Genomic DNA, 6,000 nt, shown 5'->3' with positions numbered 1-6,000 from the left:
TATCATTGGATAGGAAATTCACCACCCTTCCTCTCAATTCCCTCAGACAGTGACAACAGAAAGTTACCTGGTGGTGTTATTTAGGGAGTCTCCTCTTTGCAGGCTGCTCTGAAGGCACATATCTTGTCACGCTACCCATGTATCCCATTTCAGGAACTCTACTCTACTTGCAGGCAGGAAAAATGATGACCCACATGCATCATTCAACCAGCTTCCCCTCTTCTGGTCCGTGGCAGAAGCATGAAGGACCCAAATGCTTTTCATCAACTGTAAGCTTTTGCTTATTTTTTCCCCTAGGTATATTTCTCCTATTGATTTCTGGTTTAATCCACTGTAGTCAGAGAGCTTACTGTGTATGATTTCCACCCTTGATTTATTAAGACTAGTTTATGCCCTAGAATGTAGGTTTATTTTGGTTAATGTTCCATGAGATTTCCACAGGTGTTCTGCAAATGTCAATTGGGTCATGTCAGTTAATGGTATATTTAAATTTTTTATATCTCCACTGATTTTTTTCCCTACTTGTTCTAGCAATTAATGAGACAGAAGTTTAAATCTGTGCAACTAAGATTGTTGATCTATCTCTACTTTTAGTTCTGTCAAGTTTTCCTTTTTATATACTGGGGCTATGTTATTAGAGCTTCATTCAGATTTAAGATCATTATGCCTTCCTGTTGAGTCAACTCTTATCATTATGGACCATCCTCTTTATCTCTAGTAATACTTCTTTCCTTAAAGTCTACTTTGTCTGGCATTAACATAGCCAGAGAATTTTCTTTTCAGTGTATTTTTCTCATCCTTTTACTTTTAATTTTGCTGTGCCCTGATATTTAAAGTTTGTCTTTTATAAACAGCATATAATTGGGTGTTGAATTTTTCATCTGGGCTGTCTTTCTTTGTCTTTTCATTGTAGTGTTTAGTCCATTTATATTTAATGTAATTATGATTCAGTTGGGTTTAAGTCTACCAAGTTGACTCTATTCCCCAGCCTCCCTCACTGCCCCAGAACTCAGCAAAAGGCCTGTTGGAGAAAACTAGCTATATGTTTGGGGTTCCTTTTGATTCCAGTCAGTCATGCCAGCCCACACAACTGTTAGAAGGTTCCCTCATTTATTTTTACCCCTACAATGTCTTTCTGCATACAGCAGGCTTGATCCTCAGTCCTTACCCACACTTGGCAAATGCCCTCTGGGAGGAAAGCAGTTGCTGATCTCTGCTTACTTAGGAATGGTCCTTCCCTCTTTGGAATTTTATTAAATGGAAAAAAAAAAAGGAACAGAGAATAAGTGAAATGTGGGGCAATGTAAGTGAGTCTAAATTTCCATATAACCTATGCCTATATTCACTAATTGTTTAACATCTTGCCACATTTGCTTAATCTTTACCCCTCCCCCCTCAACACACAAATGTTTTATTTTGTTTTCTTTTTGCAGACAATGAAGTAAGTTGTAGATATCATGGCACGTTACCTCTAAATGCTTCAGCATGCATCTCGTAAAAATAGACCTTCTCTTACATATCCACAAGACCACTGTCACACCCAAGAAATTTAATGTTGCTACAATAATATTATCTAATATCCATTTCACATTCAAACTTCTCCAATTGTCCCTGAAATATCATTTGTATCTTTTAAAAAAATCTAGGGTCAAGTCTAGGATCACAAATTACATGTGGCTATCGTGTGTAGTCTTCTTTAATTGAGAACAGTCTCTCCATCTTTACTCATCTTTCATGACTACTGAAATTTTGGATTTGTCTAAATATTTCCTCACTATTAGATATTGGTTAAACATTTTTGACAAGAATTCTACATAATTCTACTGTGTCCTTCCACTGCATCATATCAGGAGGAACATGGTATCAGTTTGTCCCATTACTGGACGTGCTAAGTTTGATCATTTGTTTAGGGTGGCGTCCACCATATCTCTCTAGTATGAAGATAACTTTTCCCTTTGAAATTAATAAGTAATCTGGGAGGTGATACTTTGAGATTATATGAATATCTTGTTCCCCAATAACCTCTCACTCATTGGTTTTAGTATTCATTGATGATTTTTGCCTGAATCAATCATTACACTGTTGGCTGTGAAATGGTGATTTTCAAATTCTATCATTCCTTCTATATGTCTCAATGGACATCCTTTTGTAAAGAAGAACTTTCCCTCCTCCCACCTTTATCCTTTGTGTACAGTATTACTGTGGACTCACTGATTTCCTTTTGTTATAATCCATTACTATCATTACTCATTGTGATCCTCAAGTTATCCCAAATTTAGCCAGTGGGAGTCCCTTCCAGCCAGCCCATTGTCCTTCGGATGTGTCCCCATTGTTTGAGCACTTCCCTGCTTTCTGCACCAGAGGATGCTCCAGGCTCACTTTGTACCTGCCCCGTGCCTGGAATCAGCCATTTCTCTAAGGAAGGCAGTGGTCTTCATGGTGGTGTCCAGCAGTCAGCCGTGCACAGGGTATCAAAGCCCAGGGGAAGCACTAACAGTATCTATGTGGTTCCAGCTCTGGGGTGTGATTTGAGGCATTCTCCTAGCTGCATAGCCTCCCAAGCCTTATTTTCTAGCCCTACTGAGGATTTTATGAGCCACCCGACACCAGTTAATCATTCCTTGTGCATTTAAGTGAGCCAGAGTGTCTGTTGCTTGTAGCCAAGGACCTTGATTGATATAAGCACCAAATGATTCACATAATAAGCCTGAACTCCCTGTTCTCTGGGTGGCAGTAGATAATCCAGAGCCTGTGTAAAAGTGTGATGTGATAATGGCTCATAAGAGCAGACTTGATAAAAATGAATTTAATAGCACTTTTCAGTTCTATGGTACTTTAAGCATCATCTTTAATACCCTTGACATGTTTGAAAGATGTATTATTTTCCTCATTTGAAGGATGGGAATTTGAAGTAAATGTTATAAGAAAGTGTATTAGAACTGAACTGTTTGAAGATAAAAGATGTACTGAAAACTCAAGTTAAAAAAATAGAAAAATATACCCAAATAAATTTTTTTGGAAGTCACTTCAAGAAGTCAAATCAACAAGAGCATCCAAATGTTACTATCTAAAGCTACAACTATCTTAAATTGTCCTGGACTGGTCATTTATCTGTAGAGAGTTTTACACTGAATTCATGAAGAAACTCCAGTAATAATTTAAAGGGTTGTACTGAAAACACAGTAAGAAGAGTCAGGAGTAAAAAGAAACAGGGCGTAAATTACTGAGATAGAACGTTAATTTTAAATGGCAGTGGTCTGTCATAGCCAATTGAACTAAAAATGTGATCCACATTAACTTCACTATCTTTTTGTAAACTCCCCATAACTACTCTTGACATTCTCACATGCTTTGTCTTGGCTCAGTAATGCTCCATCAGGGTGAATTGCCTGGAGGTGGTGTGTATTAGTATACGTGAATCCAAGTGTATTAGTTATATTTGCTGTGTAACGAACTACCCCATGTCTTAGTGGCTTAAAACAACACACGCTTAAGGTCTTACCGTTTCTGTAGGTCAGGAGTCTAGTTATGGCGTAGCTGTTTCCTCTGCTTCATGGACTTTCACGAGGCTGCAATCGAGGTGTTGGTGGTCTAGGGTCTCAGTCTCATCTGAATGTTCAGCAGGGAAGGACCTGTTTACAAGCTCACTCTGTGGTTGTTGGAAGCATTCTGTTCGCTGCTGGCTGTTGGCTGGGGCTGCTCTCAGCTTCTTGCACATGGCCACGTGCTCCTTCAAAACATGCAAATTGAGAAGTCAATAGAGTCTGTTAGCAAGACAGAAGTCACAATCATTTGTCACCTAATCATGAAAGTGACATCCCATCACTTTGCCATATATTTTTGGTTAGAAGCAACTCAGAGGTCCCACCCACACTCCAGGGGAGAGGACTGCACTAAAGTATAAACACCAGGAGGCGGGGATCACTGAGGGCCATCTTAGAAAGCAGCCTACCACACCAAGGACACGGTTCTGAATGGAGTGTCACAGTCCTTCAAAAACAGGCTGTTCTCAGTGAGATGGAAAACAAACCTTGGGCTTACTGTGATCCACAGTATCTCTGAGTCATTCTTTCTCGACTTTCTAAAAAGTGAGTGCTTTGAGGAAATTGTGATTGCTGGACATTTTTGTTGTTTATTTTTGAGGGCAGATATTTCTTAAAACATACCTTTTAATAAGTCAATCATCATTTTAAAAAGGCATTAGGGACTAAATTTTATCCATCCCAGGACCACATGTGCAGGGAGGTAGGGGGAAGGATGTCCTGTATTAGTTTTTGCTGCATGTAAATATAAAATGTTCATCAGCTTAAAAGTATTGTCATTGATCCTCCTGAGACTCCTTTCCCCTGCTGTGTTTTTTATTTACATATTTTCCTGTTACCTAGCACTCACCTATAATTTCCCCTGATGAAGGGCTTTGAACATCACCAGGAATCTCCTTTATTAGGTAAATTGCTTGCGTTTACCCTTTGAAATATTACACATACTTTTCCTAAGCCATGTTTTTCTTATGATCCTATTTTTCTTTAAAGACACAAGCCCCGCAGCAGTGAGCTATGGAAAGTGCCAGAAGGAAAGGAGCCTTTGGCCTCCAAAGTCTTTTTTTAAAATAATTAATTAATTAATTAATTCTTTGGCTGCGTTGGGTCTTTGTTGCTGCTCGCGGGCTTTCTCCAGTTGCGGCGAGCGGGGGCTACTCTTCGTTGCAGTGCGTGGGCTTCTCAATGCGGTGGCTTCTCTTGTTGCGGAGCACGGGCTCTAGGCACGCGGGCTTCAGTAGCTGTGGCTCACGGGCTTCAGTAGTTGTGGCACGCGGGCTCAGTAGTTGTGGCTCGCGGGCTCTAGAGAGCAGGCTCAGTAGTTGTGGCGCATGGGTTTAGGTGCTCTGCGGCATGTGGGATCTTCCCGGACCAGGGCTCGAACCCGTGTCTCCTGCATTGGCAGGTGGATTCTTAACCACTACGCCACTGGGGAAGTCCCTGGCCTCCAAAGTCTTGAATGATGCTTTATTCAGTTGGTTGAGAAACAAAGAGACAGGGAAAAAAATGGCAGGGAAATAAGTTCCCCTCATCTTAAAGGAGTTGTCCCCACTCTACCACCAGCACATGAGGGGCTAGTGGTAGCGGTGCTGAGGCGGCCAGAAGCTGGGGCTTCAGTGACACAGTGCAGCGGGTGGGAAGCCGGGGACCCAGGGCAGGAGCAACAGGAACATCAGAAACCCCTCCTAAAAGGAGTTCACGTAAAAGTATGAAATTAGAACACTCCCTAACACCATACACAAAAATAAACTCAAAATGGATTAAAGACCTAAATGTAAGGCCAGACACTACCAAACTCTTAGAGGAAAACATAGGCAGAACACTCTATGACATAAATCACAGCAAGATCCTTTTTGACCCACCTCCTAGAGAAATGGAAATAAAAACAAAAATAAACAAATGGGACCTAATGAAACTTAAAAGCTTTTGCACAGCAAAGGAAACCATAAACAAGACCAAAAGACAACCCTCAGAATGGGAGAAAATATTTGCAAATGAAGCAACTGGCAAAGGATTAATCTCCAAAATTTACAAGCAGCTCATGCAGCTCAATAACAAAAAACAAACAACCCAATCCAAAAATGGGCAGAAGACCTAAATAGACATTTCTCCAAAGAAGATATACAGATTGCCAACAAACACATGAAAGAATGCTCAACATCATTAATCATTAGAGAAATGCAAGTCAAAACTACAATGAGATATCACCTCACAGCGGTCAGAATGGCCATCATCAAAAAATCTAGAAACAATAAATGCCGGAGAGGGTGTGGAGAAAAGGGAACACTCTTGCACTATTGGTGGCAATGTACGTTGATACAGCCACTATGGAGAACAGTATGGACGTTCCTTAAAAAACTAAAAATAGAACTACCATACGACCCAGCAATCCCACTACTGGGCATATACCCTGAGAAAACCATAATTCAAAAAGAGTCATGTACCAAAATGTTCATTGCAG

The sequence above is a fragment of the Balaenoptera acutorostrata genome, chromosome X, assembly GCF_949987535.1.
Source record: "Balaenoptera acutorostrata chromosome X, mBalAcu1.1, whole genome shotgun sequence".
Lineage (NCBI taxonomy): Eukaryota > Metazoa > Chordata > Mammalia > Artiodactyla > Balaenopteridae > Balaenoptera > Balaenoptera acutorostrata.
This window is presented reverse-complemented; position numbering follows the sequence as displayed.